This window comes from Bos grunniens, chromosome 6 (assembly GCF_055505025.1).
Source record: "Bos grunniens cultivar Pamir isolate PY7600 chromosome 6, Bosgru_T2T1.0, whole genome shotgun sequence".
NCBI classification, from domain to species: domain Eukaryota; kingdom Metazoa; phylum Chordata; class Mammalia; order Artiodactyla; family Bovidae; genus Bos; species Bos grunniens.
In genome coordinates, this window is record NC_141170.1 from 58874968 (window position 1) to 58891300 (window position 16333).

General features: G+C 40.5%; 1 protein-coding gene across 1 annotated transcript in view; it reads left to right on the plus strand.

Moving 5' to 3' along the window:
- RBM47 (RNA binding motif protein 47) overlaps window positions 1–16333 on the plus strand; it is a 276212-nt gene that overhangs the window by 46969 nt on the left and 212910 nt on the right. Inside the window, exon 2 of the mRNA XM_086406030.1 lies at window positions 3674–3774. The gene's annotated coding sequence lies outside the window, so the exon portion shown is untranslated. The remainder of the gene's footprint in view (window positions 1–3673; window positions 3775–16333) is intronic.

Below are 16333 nucleotides of genomic sequence, written 5' to 3' on the forward strand. Positions count from 1 at the left end.
TAGGATATTTTTAAAAACTAGCAAAAAGGTAAACATTACTAAATTTCAAAAAGTAGAATTCTTTTCTTTTTGTGATTCAGTTATACATATACATATTATTTTTGAAATTATTTTCCATTATAAGTTATTACAAAATATTGACTTCAGTTCCCTATACTATACAGTAAACCTTTGTTGCTTGTTGCATACCTATTTTTTTAAAATTAGAAATCTAGCATTCTATTCATACTAAGTCAAATAAGTGGAATCAAAATGTCACAAAATTTTTAGTAGGGCAAAAATTCATAAGTTTTCTAAAATATATATTATATTCTACAACTCTTAAAAAAAAAATAAGGCTGCTGGCAATATCCAAGCTCCTTCTCTTCTGCCACATTCCTTCTCTTTCTTTCCTAGCCTCTGCCTAGACTCCAGGATTGAAGTCCTGCCATCAAGGAGTTCATGTTTCCTTGGCTCAGGGTAGAGAATCACCATGATGCCATGCTTTAACTCCATGAATTCCAACTACCTTCTTATATACATGGCTTAATTATAGGGACGAATTTTATATGTGACTGAGGTGCCATGACTTCACCATCATACTTTGAACCTAGACGATTATAGTTTACTATTTAATTCATGAGAATAAAACTATCTAAGTTTTCCTGATTATAGACATATGGACCTGGGTGGGGTACTCAGAGTAAGTCCCCTTGCCTCAAACCAGAAATGGACATTAGCTGTCTTTCAAAGATGATGTTTGTTTGTCTTGACCTCAAAAATATAAAATATAAACAAACAAAAAGCTGGACACATTTCTAAAGAAGAGAGACTGTCTTATCCTTATCCTATTACTTCTCCTTGGGGAAAAGAGGAGGCCGTGACATAAATCTTATCAGCATTCCTTCTCTTGGTGAGAGACTTCCCTTAAAGATAATTTAGTCTGATTCCTCTATCCAACAGATGAAGAAGGAAAGCCCAGAAAGTTTCAAGGAATTCTAGGTGTCTGATAAGGAACTGTGCTGGCACCTCAGACTCCCGATGTCTAATAGCACTTTCAGCATTGTGTCGCCGTGTCTCTGGGTCATTAAACCACCTTGGGAACATGGGCAACATTTTAGATGCCACGTTTTCAGCTACTCCATACAGGCCTCTGGAGTGCTGTCCTTGTGCTAAAATAACATCTGTGTTTTCTACTCTTTGCACAAGGCCAGTATGTGTAGATAGGCCACACTCCCCTAAGGCTGCAGAATATCTCTGTACTTTGAGGAAGGCTGTGGCCAGGAGAGAGGTGGCGTAGCACAATGGTTTTCAAGTCGTTTAGCCATACTAAGAAATACATTTTATATTGTGATCCAAATCCCAGGTAACTTGACTATGAAGATGCAAGTATATGTATACAATGTAACTGAAATAAATCCCATAGAAAAACACTCACCTTTATTATTTCAATGAATTTAGCTCTATTTTATACACATATAAACACACACACACGCACACGTAGTTTGTGACCTACTGAATTGATTATATGTCCCTTTAATGAAAGGAATATCAGCCTGAGGCTTTACTCAGTGGGAATGTGTCTGGCTTTCCTCATCATGCTATTCCTGTCCCAAATACAACCAAGCATATTTATTTCTTAATGTGGATCCAGCCATACCCTATAAAACATTTCACTGGGAGCCATTTTGGTTGGTACTCAGCATGATCAAAGGGCTTTCCTGTGGGCATGGGTGTGTCCTAGGAGAGCAGATGCTCTTTGAGGACTGGGCTTGTAGCTCCTCTTTCAAGCTGCTGAACTGTCTTTTGGGTCTCCTCTCCATCTCCCTTACCAAATAGGAGTAAATCAATAAATGGTTGCAGACCAACCTATTCTACTCTATGCTGTGACCTTGAGCAAGTCATTTAAACTCTTTGATCGTCAGTCCCCTGATCTATAAAATGAAAACTCTCATTCCACCTCACAAAGCTGTTATGAGAGGCAAAAAAAAAAAAAAAAGTTAAATGAAAAACTGCCTTCTCAACTTTAAAGTAAATGTTACATATAATTATAATTTTACCTATAACACTGTAGGGCATGACACATTAAATGCACAATGACAAAGAGAACTGAAGCTCTGAGAGGGTTCCTAATGCTTCTGCAGTTCTCTGGCATTTAATAAACTCTCAATACATTAATATATTCTAAAAGCAGATTACTAAATCTATCAGTGTCTATATAAAGTTATAAGTTGCTGCCTAACAAACTGCCTTAAAGCATAATGATTTAAATTCATAGAGAAAGAAAGTAAAACAGTGGTTACCAGGGGCTGGAAAGAAGGAAGAGTGAGCAGTTAGTGTTTAACGGGAATAGAGTTTCAGTTTGAGATGATAAAAAAAGTTCTGGAGAGGTACCATGGTGATGGATGCACAGTGTGAATGCCACAGAGCTCTATACACTTAGAAAATGGTTAAAATGGTGAATTTTGTTATGCATGTTTCATAATAGAAAAGAAACACTTAATGACTTAAAACCACCACCCTTTTAGAGTCAGGATTAGGGGCAATGCTCAGCAGGTGTGGGTCACCTTTGCCCTTTGTGATGTCTCAGTGGACAGTTCAGATAGCTGCACTGACCACTATGAGGCTGGCCCTTAGATGAGGTGCCTCTGTTTTCCATGTGGCTCTCAACCTCCAAAGCTTCTCATTACCTGCGGCCTCTCTCTACAGCTGGATAGCCTGGACTTCTTTACAAGGCTTTACAAGGATTCTGAGAGAAAAAGCAGAAGCTCCGGATCTCTCAGGGCTTCCCAGGTGGCACTCGTGGTAAAGAACCTACCTACCAAGGCAGGAAACCTAAGAGATGCAGGTTTGATCCTTGTCAGAAAGGTCCCCCTGAAGGAGGGCATGGCAACCCACTCCAGTACTCTTGCCTGGAGAATCCCATGGACAGAGGAGCCTGCCAGGCTACAGTCCATGGGGTGGCAAAGAGTCGGACACAATTGAAGTGACTTAGTGTGCACATGTCAGATCTCTCATGGGCTTGAAGTCCCAGAAAGTTACTTCCATCCTATGCTGTTGGCCAAGCAAGCCATTATGCTGGCACAGATTCAGTGTGGAAGGGGACTGCACAGGGCATGAATTTGGGGAGGCATGGTTCACGGAGGGCATTTTCTAACAATGTACCACAACCTCCACGCCACTTTGGTAGCATCTCTTCCCTGCTCTGCTTATCTTGAATTCTGTTCTAGTGCAGGTTCTACAGATGAGCAGGGTAGGGTGGTAGGTAAGAGGGCAGGCTTTTGCAGGAGGCTTCAAATGTTGGCTCTGCCATTTGTTGGTTGTGTGACCTTTGGCAAGTTACTCACCATCTCTGGGTCTCAGGGTTTTTTGTTTGTTTTTTATCTGTAAACTGGAGATGGCAATAGTATTTATCGCATTGTGCTGTTCTGAGTACTAAAGGAATGAATCTGAGTAGAAAACAATAACAGTGCCTGGTACAAAGGAAGAACTATATGAGCATTTGCTATTGTTATTGTTGTCCTTTTTGTTATGAAACAAATAAGGGTGATATGGTGGGAAAGGGAATATTTAGGGCGTACTAAGGCAGAAGTCTAGAAACTTACTTACACAGGACCTCCCTGCCTCAGAGTTCTCACTTACATCTAAATCCCCTGCTGACATTTAAGCCTCTTCCCTTTTGTTCTGCCCACAGGAGACATGGAGAACAACTGATCAACATCTCATAATAATCCCCTGAACACCTGAAGACAGCTGTGAGCGCTTAAAGATTTGCTGAGGCTAATCTGAACACAGGTAATTGATGATATGTTCAAAGGTGCATAAACCTGTATTCGGCACATGTGTTGTGTATTAATGGGCACTTCACAACTTCTCTTCACCCCTTAGAAACTGGAGCGCTGGGTCTTGTCTGCACACAGGGAGTGAGTCTCTTTTTTCTGAGCAGAAAGCTGAGGAGGAGGACAATACAGGCAGGGCCTGAGAGACATGTGCATGGCAGCCTGCTGGTTCACACAAAGAGCTAAACTCAGGAAGTGATAATGTGAGCAGTTAATTAGCACCTACTGTCAAGCTCAACAGTGGCCCTCACTCCTAATCCAATTGACACTTTTCAATCCTCAGCTTCCTAGAGGGCCTTGTCACATTTGTAACCCTCTCCTGTTTTGGAGTGAGGCAGGACATTGTGGTTTTTTGCAAGTATTGGAGCCAGAATGCCTGGATTAGAATCCTGGCTCTGCCACTTACCAACTGCATGACCTGCTGCAAGTTACCTGGCTGGTGAGTTTCATCTTCATCTATAAAACGGATTTGATAATAGTGCTAAATTATTGGGTTGCTTGAAATATTAAAAAAAAATTTTTTTTTTCTTAGCACAATGGGGAGACATAGTAAGAATTCAAAATATTTTTAAACTCTTTTCCACTGACTTTCGGGACAGTGGCTCTTCTTCTGCCTGTTAGACTACGCCTTCTGTACCTCTTTTGTCAACCCTTTCCTTTCACCCATCCATGAAAAATCAGCAGTTTCCCCAAGGTTCTACCTCAGATCCTCTACTCTTCTCATTTTGTGTTACCTCCTATATGATTTATGTTCGCAGTCTCAATTACTATCTATACACTGATGTTTTGTAAACCTGTCTCTAGGCTATCTTTACATTGTAGAATATCTCTATCTGGATAGTCCAAAGTTCCTTAAATTCAAAAGGTCTAAAATTAGGATATCTACCCTTGACTATGATGAAGTAGAAACTAGTACCAGATGAGCCATCCCACCACTTAAAAAAAAAAATCACTAAACTGAGCAAAATATTTGAGTCAACTGTTTCAGACAGTACAAGTCTGTGGTCCCTAAGAGAAACTAAAGAGGTGAGGCCCAGAATCACTCTGGCTTTTTATATGGGGAATATATCCCAACTAAGAAACAGTGAACTGAGGAACTGGCTGAGCTGAGCAGGCAGAGATTGGAGTTTGGGGCAACTGAGCAGTTAAAATTTGCGAGGTGGGGCATTGAGAGAAGGGAGCTTTGCAGAGGGAAGTCTCTAAAAATCCCATGTGAATCCCCTGTTGGTGCCTAACTAAAAGCTGGTTTGACATGTGTAAGGTGAGACTATCCTAGGATTACCAAATACCAGCTTCTGTGGGGTTGAAAGCCGAGCAGGGTTATTAGAATTCAAGCAGTGATAAGGTCATAGAAGTTTGGGTGCAGCCTAAGTGGAGAGCCCCATTAACACTATATTAATAACACCTCAGGCATCCAGCTGCGACGCCAGATGGAACACATTTTAAAAGTAAGGATCATGGGAGCTCCCCTTGTGGTTCAGTGGTAAAGAATATGCTTGCAGTGCAGGAGACATAGGTTCAATCCCTGATCTCGGAAGATCCCACATGCCATGGAGCATCTAAGCCCATGCTCCACAACTGTTGAACCTGTGCTCTAGAGCCTGAAAACCACAACTACTGAAGCCCACAAGGCCTAGAGCCTGTTCTCTGAGAAAAAAAAAAGAAAATGAGGATCATGTTCTAAAGCGGTATTTCTCAGTTGGTCATTCCCAACTTGAAGCATTAGCATCAAGTTCATAGGCTTGAAGCATTAGCATCACCTGGAAATTTGTTATAGACATACAGTTGGAAATACTAATTCTAGAGTCCCACCTCAGATCTACTCAATCAGACTCAAGGGGAAAAGCCTAGAAATCTGTTTTTAACAAACACTTCAGATGATTCTGATACATGCTAAAGTTCGAGAACAACTGCCCTAAAGGAAGGCCTATGACTAGAACTGCCCTAACAACAAGCTTGGAGAAGGCAATGGCACCCCACTCCAGAACTCTCGCCTGGAAAATCCCATGGATGGAGGAGCCTGGTGGGCTGCAGTCCATGGGGTCGCTAAGAGTCTGACACGACTGAGCGACTTCACTTTCACTTTTCACTTTCATGCATTGGAGAAGGAAATGGCAACCGACTCCAGTGTTCTTGCCTGGAGAGTCCCAGGGACGGGGGAGCCTGGTGGGCTGCCGTCTATGGGGTCGCACACTGCTGAAGTGACTTAGCAGCAGCCGCAACAAGCTTGGTGAGATCACAGGGGAAACGGCCAAGGCTGAGCACACTGTCAGAGGGCTTGGGAAGACAGATTGGACTTCCCAAAGATCTACCCTAAAAAACAAAAGAAAAAAAAACTCCCAAATCAAAAACTAAACAAATGCCTACACAAATTCAAAGTGGTCAAACAATAATTGAACTACCTACTAGAACAAAAATCAAAACTTTTCAGAGAAAAATAAGACTACAGAATCCACAATTTCTACAGTGCATCATCTGTAGCCTTGAGTATGACAATAAAAAATTACTGCACAGACACAGGAAAACATAGAAAATAGAAATTGACCTTAAGATTACTCAGATATTTTACTTAGTAGACAGACATTAAGATAGCTATTATAAAAATATTCAAAGAATTAAAGGCAAAAATGTTCAAAATAAAGAAAAAAAAGATCTGGATGAGTAAATAAGTAGGAAATAGGGAATCTTGATGATGAAAACTATGAAAAAGAAGCAGTGTAAGCTCTAGAACTTTTTTAAAGTGAAATAAGTACACAGTTCAGTTCAGTCGCTCAGTCATGTCTGACTCTGTGACCCCATGGACTGTGGCACACCAGGCCTCCCTGTCCATCACCAACTCCCAGAGTCCATTCAAACCCACGTCCATCGAGTCAGTGATGTTCATTAGCGGCTTAACAGCAGGTGGAAGATGAGTCAGTAAACCTCAAGATTAACCAATAGAAATTATCTGATTTGAAGAACAGAAAAAAATTTGGAGAAAAATGAGTAGCTCCTCTGAGACCTTTGGGACAATATCAGACATATGTATAATTGGTGTCTCAAAAAGAGACAGTGAAATTGGGACAGAAATATAATCGAAAGAAAAATTTTCCCAAAGTTGTTGAAACAGTCAACTTAAACCCCCATAGCTCAGCAAACTCCAGGCAATATAATTAGAAAGAAAAACTATACCTAGATACATCATTGTCAGATTGCCAAAAAACACAAAAATAAAAATTTGAAAGCTGCCAGAGAAGAATAATGCGTTATATATAGAACAACAAGCACATGGAGAGGGCCAGCTTCTTGTCAGAAACTGAGAAAACAGAAGACAATGAATGACAGTTTCAAAGTGCTGAAAGAGTCCTTCACCAAGTTCATTACCTTCCCCACCCTTCGATTTGCTCATCATTCTCAAATCTCTATTTGAATTCCTGGTCACTGTTTATTTGACTTTCCAAGTCAGAAAACTGGGAATCATTCTAGATACCTGTTTGTCCTCTATCCTTACATAATTGCCCAGCAGATCTTTTGATCCTGCTTTTAAAATGTCACTAAACTAGTCCCACCTGTTCATCCCAATTTCCATTGCTTTAGGTCAGGCTCTTCCTACCTAATCTTCAGAAGTCAGATTGCCTGAGTTTGAATTTTGCCTTATTAGGTGTAACTTTGGGAATATTCTTAGACTTTTCTGAGTCTCAGTTTTCAGATCTATAAAATGGGAATTCATTATCATCATCATCACTATCATCATAAACCTATCTGTGATTTTAAGATCACACAAAAATTTTCTGTCTCCTCCATAACAATCCAGGTGAACTGGGTTATGCTCCAACTACAAATATTCTTCAAATCTCAATGACTTACAACTGTGACTAACTCCACATGCCTGCTGGAAGTCAATGGGAGCTCTGCTGTCAGTTCTCACTCTGGAACCGGGGCTGAAGGAGAAGCCACTATGTGGAATATTGCCAGGCCATGGCAGAGAGAAAGCAAGAGCCAAACAAATTTTGTTCTAGTTCTTAGTTCTTAAAGGCTCCTAGTTCTCAAAGTTTCCTCTATTTCTTTGACTGAACTGGGTCACACAGCCAGCCACATCCAACTTCAGAAGCAGGTCAGAAAGTAGTTTTATTCTATGCTCTGAACAGGATGTGGTAGTAATTAGTGCTGGTGTCTAAGTATTTCTGGTTCTCCTTTTGGGCTCATGGTAGGGTTGTACTTCCCTGCCTTCCTGGAGTTGGTTGTGGCCATGTGAAACTGGGGCAGAAGCTTTGAGAGTCTATAGGCAATGAACCACACTCCTAGCCTACTATTGGGATGGTGACACCCACCCCCCGCCTCCCTCCTGTGAGGTATATATTGAGATGAAGTCTCCATTATTCCAGGATTCTGTGTGACTATGAGAAGAATTGCTCCCTGGCCAACCTGCACGTGACATATGGTAGGAGCAAAGAATTATTTTGGTTGTTTTATGCCAATGAGATTTTGAGGTTATTTCTTGTCACAGCATAACCTAACCTGTCCTGACTAGTATAGTAGCTTAAAGAATAATTGTGAGGATTAAATGAGATAATTTTTGTCAAAGCCTTGGCACATGATTAGCACTCAGTGTATGTTCGTAATTACCATTCTTGCTTAAACTCTTGTACTAACCTCCTAACCACTGATGTCTGACCCTGTCCAATTTTCTCCATCCACTCCATTGTCTCCAGAGACATCTTCCTAAAACACTAAACTAATCGTTTACTTCCTTCAGATGAAATTGAAATCTTCAGTTTTCTCCTGACTTCGATAAACCTTAAATTCCCTTGTAGGGATCAAGACCTTCCATGGCCTGCACTCTGCCTGCCTCTCCAGTCTCATTTCGCACGCGCCCCTCAATTCTCCTGGGATCAGCCATATGGGGCAGCCAGTTCTTGTTACGCTCTTCATATATTCATATCATTGCAAATGCTGTTCCTTCTGCCTGGAATGCTCTTCCTTCATTCCAAGGGAACTTGCCCTCAAGGCAAACCGCTTATCATTCTTCAAGACAGCTCAAGGATCACCTCCTCTATGTATTTACTCTGATACACTTGGTAGGAGTTAGCTATAGTCCTCTATTATGCCCTAATTGTTTGTTTGCTTGTCTATTTTCATTATACTGTGGCCCTCAATGGCAAAGATCCTGCCCACTTCATTTCTGTACCCCCAGTGCCTAGTACTATGCCTTCCATGAGCCAAATATGTGCTTGTGTGTTAGTCGCTCAGCTGTGTCTGACTCTGACTCCAGGGACTGTAGCCCGCCAGGCTTCTTCTCTGTCCATGAGATTTCCCAGGCAAGACTGGATGGGGTAGCCATTTCCTTCTCCAGGGGATCTCCTGACCCAGGGATTGAACCCACATCTCCCACATTGGCAGGCGAGTTCTTTACCACTGACCCACAAGGGAAGCCCTAAATTGAAAGAGTGAATAAATGAATATTTATTGAAATACTGTTTCTAATACAAGTCATTAATTAGGGCACACCACTGTGGGCAAAATTTCCAACTTTTCTTCTTAGACATGACAAAACCTAAAAATAGAAAATATTTTCAAAATAAGAGCAAAGCAAACTAAGGTAATTTGTAATTACATATTTTTTTATTCTGAAGAGTCCAGTACTCATCTCCAAATTCAATACCATGCTGGTCACATAAGTGGCAGGGTAATGTAATAGGTAGAGGTGGTAACTGTTACATATAATGCTTATTTTTTGACATTTTTGGCTACCTGAGATACTTTATATGATAATATTTTTGACATAGTGAAAAAACAAACCATCAATAGATAAAGCATGTCAGGAATATGTGTCTAATTAGTATTCTATGGGTGCATTTTCTTTTCAAATTGTGGTTTTAATAGCCTTGAACATCTGCAGTCACTTTTCTGGTAGGATTGCTACGCTTTCAATAGCAGATATTTACTTTGCTTTAATCTGCAACTTCCTTGAGAGTTCTTTCTTGTCTCTCTTGTTAAGAATGGTAGCCTTTTTCTGTCAAGGTTTCAGAACTTTTAAAAAATAATTTATTAACTTATGGCTGTGCTGAGTCTTCACTGCTGCTCAGGTTTTTTTCTCTAGTTGAATCTAGTGGAGTCTACTCTCAAATTGCAGTGCTCAGGTGTCTCACTATGGTGGCTTCTCTTGTGGAACACAGGCTCTAGGAGCTCCAGCTTCAGTCGCTGCAGCATGTGGGCTCAGGAGTTGTGGCTCCTGAGCCCTAGAGCCCAGGCTCAGGAGTTGTGGCGCACGGGCTTAGTTGCTCTGAGGCATATGAGATCTTCTCGGCCTAGGAATTGAACCCATGTGACCTGCATTGGCAGGCAACTACTTTACCACTGAGCCACCAGGGAAACCCTGAGTTTCCAGAACTTTTAACCTCCACTTTCACCATAAAATTCATAACCATTATAAAGGGAATTATTTGAGATTTTTCCAACAAAACTTTATGTTCATTGAGTCCATGATTTGATTTCTATGGACCATAATAAGCTCCAGAATGCTTATATTGCTTCCCTGGCAGCTCAGTCGGTAAAGAATCTGCCAGCAGTGCAGGAGACCCGGATTCGATCCCTGGGTTGGGAAGATGCCCTGGAGAAGGAAATGGCAAATCACTCCAGTATCCTTGTCTGGAAAATCCCATGGACAGGAGAGCCTGGTGAGCTGCAGTCCATGGGGTCACAAAGAGCTGGGCACAATGAGTGACTAACAGTTTCACTTTCCATATTGCCCATTACTATCAAACTATCTTGGTTTTGCAAGACTGAGGGAGACCAATAGCAAAATTCTTAAATAAGAGAACTCTAAAAAACCTAAGAAATATATCTCAAAGATTTATGAAGATCAGATGGAGCAGAAGTTGAGGTGAGGACGGCATGCGATAATCAGTAAGAAAAGGAATCTTGAAACCTGAGTATAAATCAACCTATGTGTGGGACTTCCCTGGTGACTCAGTGGTTAAGATTTCGAGCTTCTAATGCACGGGACACAGGTTTAATACCTGGTCGGGAAACTAAGATCCCACATACTGCATGGTACAGCCAAAAAATAAAATCATTAAAAAAAAAAAGAAATTATGATAGGTAACACAGAGTCGGACACAACTGAAGTGACTTAGCATAGCACAGCAAACTCTGCAGAGGAACAAGGATGCCCAGGAGAAGGGGAGGAGCAAGGATGGCCAGGAGAGGGGGCTGGGTGAGCACTGAGAGGGTGGGGACTCCTGGACAAGGAGCAATCTCAACAAATTAAGCAGCGGACTTAAATGGCAACAGACCCTGATGCTGGGAAAGATTGAAGGCAGGAGGAGAAGGGGGCAACAGAGGATGCGATGGTTGGTTGGCATCACTGACTCAATTGACATGAGTTTGAGCAAAGTCTGGGAGCTAGTGAAGGACAGGAAAGCCTGGTGTGCTGTAGTCTATGGGGTTGAAAAGAGTCAGACACGACTGAGCAACTGAACAACAGCAACAAAATCAGCCAGCATGTGGTGTACAGTACAGGGACCCAGGGTGACTTGGAGAAGGTATTCATGTAGGAAATTGCCTCTGCAGGTTAGATCTTCAGAGAAAAGAAAACATGGTTAATGATGAGATAAGTATAGCTCCCAGTTAAGAAAAGGCATGTTAAAAGAACTTTAACACTTCTGAGAAAAAATCGTGGTGCCACCCACATGGGCTTGTCTTTAGATTTGGAAGCTGGGGTAACTGCGCTTAGGAGAGAGGAGGAAAGAGAAGAGCAGAAACACAGTTCTGGGGCGAGAAAAGGACACCTCCAAAAATACTCATCTCTTCTCATACACCAAGGACAGAGGTGTTTTGACCTGCCAAAGACAAAAATTACTTCAGCCGTAGTCAGTGATTTCAAAAGTAAGTTCCATGAAAAGAAAGAGGTGGAGCAATGGCACAGCCATGTCAGCATTGGTGGAGAAACGTGTTGTGTCATGTGACTGCACTGACATTTTAGGTTCCGATAATCTGTGGAATTATCAAGGGGACCCATCCAGCATTTAGCATATTGTGTCTGCAAGAAAACATGTTCTTGATTGAAAACAAGACTGGAGTATAGGCTATTTTTCATGTGTGGCACCTTGTATCCAAGTAGCCACTTCTTTCAAGTGTATAACATCTTTAACAGAATATGACCAGTCACACAGTACAGAGGAACTGGCAAATTAAACATTTAATGGTCACTGAATGGAAATATCTATTTTTATTTGTATAAAGAAACTAACTGCCTAGATACAAGGAACAATGAAAGGAACATAGTTATGAAATCAGTTCTTTCTTGGATTGGCTCTGAAACACTTTGAACATATGAATTGTTTATTGTTACTAATGAAATGTGTTTAGAGAGAGGTCACGTCAGATCACAAAGCAAAATTAAATCTAAGTAGCCAGGAGTTCCCAACATTGATCAATCCAGATTGTGATACTGTAGGTTTTGGACTTCCATTTCCTAAACTTGCTTCAGGTATAGTTCAGTAGGGAATCTGATCGTTTTTGTTATTTCAGTTAGAATCAATAAATAAAAGTAGAAGTGATGGGTTCTGTGAAATTATTTGCTGGTATTAAATCAGAGTTCCAAGGATAGGAACATGTCTACTCCCTGTGTGGGGCATCTGTTGGCTCTGTGGTAGCTTGGAAGGCAACTCAAATATTACTCTGATCAAGACATATATTTCTCCAAGTGAAAAGAATGTCTGAAACACCAAAGCTGGAGCCACTGGATTAGCTTGGGATTCAGGAATTTACTGTGACAGAAAATTAGGCCAAGTTGAAAATTTTTTTGCAAGAAGACCAGAGATTAAGGAAGTCTATTTTCAAAATACACTTGAGAAGCCTTAAGAGCATGCCATTGTAAGAAGTCAGCAAATTGGTGAGATTGAGGATTAACAGCTATGCATGATGATTGTTTGTAATGCCCCTAAATTCAGAGGGTGTTTACTTCTCTGACTTATGTGGGTCAACAAGAGTGCAGTGTAGGAGTAAGGTGGGGGAAGGGGTGATGGCATGTAGTTGATACTACCATACTCCAAAATTATTATTGATTTTATATAATTTTAATGACTGTGCATAATTTATCTTAAAATTTCAAGTAATCTTAAAGCAGGAGATGTAATCTTTATATTGATTAAATAAATATGTTGGTTAGATGCACCACATGTTGCATGAGGACCACTGAGGGCCCCCTCATTAGACTCCTTTTTGCAAAGAGTTTATGGTAGATCTTTCAAATAGATCGGCCATGATTCACAATACTTATAATCATTTAAACTATAGTCTCCAGAGCAACAATAAAGTCAATATCTTTCTATCTAACTAGTGTCTCAAGTTTTACTCTGCAAGGATTTCTGCCCTTTCTTCAACGTATCTATCTTTATTAAGGGTGAAAGGGACATAGCCAATGTCCCAGTGGTCCTTTTCCACAGGAAGGTGAAGTCTATCTGCTTTCAAAGTACCAGCTGCCTCTACCCACCACACACAGTATCTATGTTCAAAAGGAAGAGTATACTAGGAGCAAGCTTCCAGAATACACAGTGCCTCATAAAACATGTTCAGCTGGAGCACAGACCCTTTCAAGTACATTGCCTAACCCCACAATGACTTACCTGAATGCTTCCTCAGAGCTCTTTCTGAAGGACAGGGTCAGATTGAGGCTGTGAAGTGGTACACGTGTGCTTCTAGGCGTCTTCATCCAGAACTTCCACTGAGCCAGGCAGTTGGTCTGGTTAGATCACTAGTCTTTGGGTGGGTATCATGACTTCCTGCCCTAAATGCAAGCCCATCAACCTTTTAGGTTTCATTGCCATTACCTCACAAAAGAAGCCAGAAAACTCTAGATCAGTGGTTTCCAACCTGCTTCTTTATCAGAATTTCCTTATTAGCATCACCACATTGCTATTTATTTGGACTTTTTTATTGAGTGAGAAAACTCCATAACTGCAAAAAAAAAAAAAAAAAACCAGTTACTATCAACCTGAGATTGAGATTAGCTTGTTAATCAACTTCCATAGGTATTTTTAAAAATAATGGTTATATATGAAACATAGTCAATCTCCAGACGTGACTTGAAGACCCATTTTACTTAAGGCTCTTTTGGTTGCAAATAACAGAAACAAACTCTGGCCAGAATAGATTAAAAGGCTCCAAGGAAGAGATGCACACCAAGCCTTGGGAAGGCAGTTCATGGCTTTATTCTATTTGTCTAGTTGACAGCAAGAGTCAGCTCATTCCAAAGAGTTACATCCTTCTACATGGGAAAGATCTTCAAAAACTCACTCAAATTCTATAGTTTTTTTTTTTTTTCCCCTGAAAATCACACAGAATTAGTTGGCTAGGGATGCCATAACAAAATCACACAATCTGGGTTGCTTAATGGAATTCTGGAAGATGGAAATCCAGGGTCAAGGTGCCAGCAGGATTGGTTGCCCTGGCTGGCAGATCATCACCTTCTCACTGTGTCTCCACATGGCATTCTCTCTGTGTGCATAGCCCTGGTGTCTCTTCCCCTTTTCATAAGAACAGTAGCCATATTAGATTGGGGTCACCCTTATAATCTCATTTAACCTTAATTAATTCTTTAAAGGTCCAATCTCCAAATACTGTCACACTAGGGAGTAAGGCTCCAACATATGAACCTTGAAGGGACACAAGTTAGTCTGTAATAGATATTGTATCTGTCTTTTTCTCTGTAGACTCTATAAATTGCTATTGGCTGAAAGCACAAGAATCCCACCAAGCTGAGCACCTTCTAAAGTAGGTACGATTATATAATTTAGATAACTCAGAATTGAAAGCCAAGTAAGCATTGACCCCAGGATATCACACTTTACAGGAACATCTCCTGGCAAATTTAAGTATTACTACTTCACTAGCTGCTCATTTTGAAGTCCCAGTCAGCAAGGAATTCCATGAGTTTCAAGACGTCTGTATGGAAATTTTTTTTTTAATATCTGTGAATTCTTATAAAATGTGTTGTTGTCCAGTTGTTAAGTCATGGCCTACTCTTTGCAACCCTGTAAATTGCAGTACACTAGGCGTCCCTGTCCTACATTATTTCCCAGAATTTGCTCAAACTCATGTCCATTGAGTCAGTGATGTCATCCAACCATCTTATTCTCTGTCGCCCCCTTCTCCCTTGCCCTCAACCTTTCCCAATATCAGGGTCTTTTCCAATGAGTCAGCTCTTCCCATCAGGTGGCCAAAGTATTGAAGCTTCAGCTTCAGCATTAGTACTTACCAATTAATATTCAGGACTGAATCCCTTTAGGGTTGAGAAGTTTGATCTCCATGCTGTCCAAGGGACTCTCAAGTCTTCTCCAGAACCACAATTTAAAAGCATCAATTGGCATCAATAGCATATAAAATATATTAAAGACCAAGTTGAGATAGTTCATTCATCTGTTTTTTGACTTACAAATTAGGGAAAAGCAAGGGAACACTACATGCATGGCTGGTTTCAACTAAATTCTTTCTTTAAATGACATAATATCAGTCCTTATAGGTTTGGATGCCACTGTCATGGGGAAAAGATGAGGGAGGTAGGGAAAAGCTATATGTTATTTAGTGAAAACTGAACAAAATCTTATCTAGGAAAGAAAGAAAAAACATTGAGACTTAGAATTTTACCAAACTTCTAACCAACTTGGACTAAGATTTTAAAAAAATACAGTTTACCTATAAATAACTCATGGATTAGGAGTGTCAAACTTCCATTCAGGTGAAAAATCTGTGTGTAATTGACCCTCCAGATCCCTGGTTCCTGGTTTCTCCCTATATGTCGTTCCTCCACATGTGCAATCTGGTATCTGTGGATTCAGCCAACCTCATAGTTGTGTGTGAGTGTATTACCATCATATTTACTATTGAAGAAAATCTGCTGTAAGTGGACTGCACAGTTCACAACTGTGTTGTTCAAGGGTCTGCTGTATATGAACTCCCAAGTCAAAGACAAATATTCAAAAACTGAAAAGGCTTTACCAAACGAGGCTAAGGTATAAGAGAATCTAAACTACAGCTATATGTAATTCCAATATATAGTACCTATAATTCAAACCTTACTACTTTAGAAAGGTATAGATTTTTATCTGGTCTTACAGCTTCTGTCCACACTAGGTGCGAAAATAAAGTTTTTCACATTTTGGTACATAAAATCATTTTTAGGGTATTGCCTGCTGTTAATTACCACATGAATAATATCATAAAGTATAATATTACCAGAAATGAGTAGTTTTAAGTATTAGCTCAAAGAAGGAAACTTCTTTCACTCGCTAAATACCTTGGCACGCACTGGCTCCTCCCAGGCACAGGGACTGCTGCTTCTCAGCAAGAAATAGTCCCAGATACACCATATTGATGAATGCAAATAATCATCGACTCCAGCATTTTCCTGATTGACTCTTCCTTGTTAATTGGCTTGAAGTTTAATGTTTTTGCTGCACTGGTTTCTGAATTCAAAGAGCTCTATTGTACCTATTGAAAGCCCATTTTCAGAATAAAACAGCCCAAAGTCCATG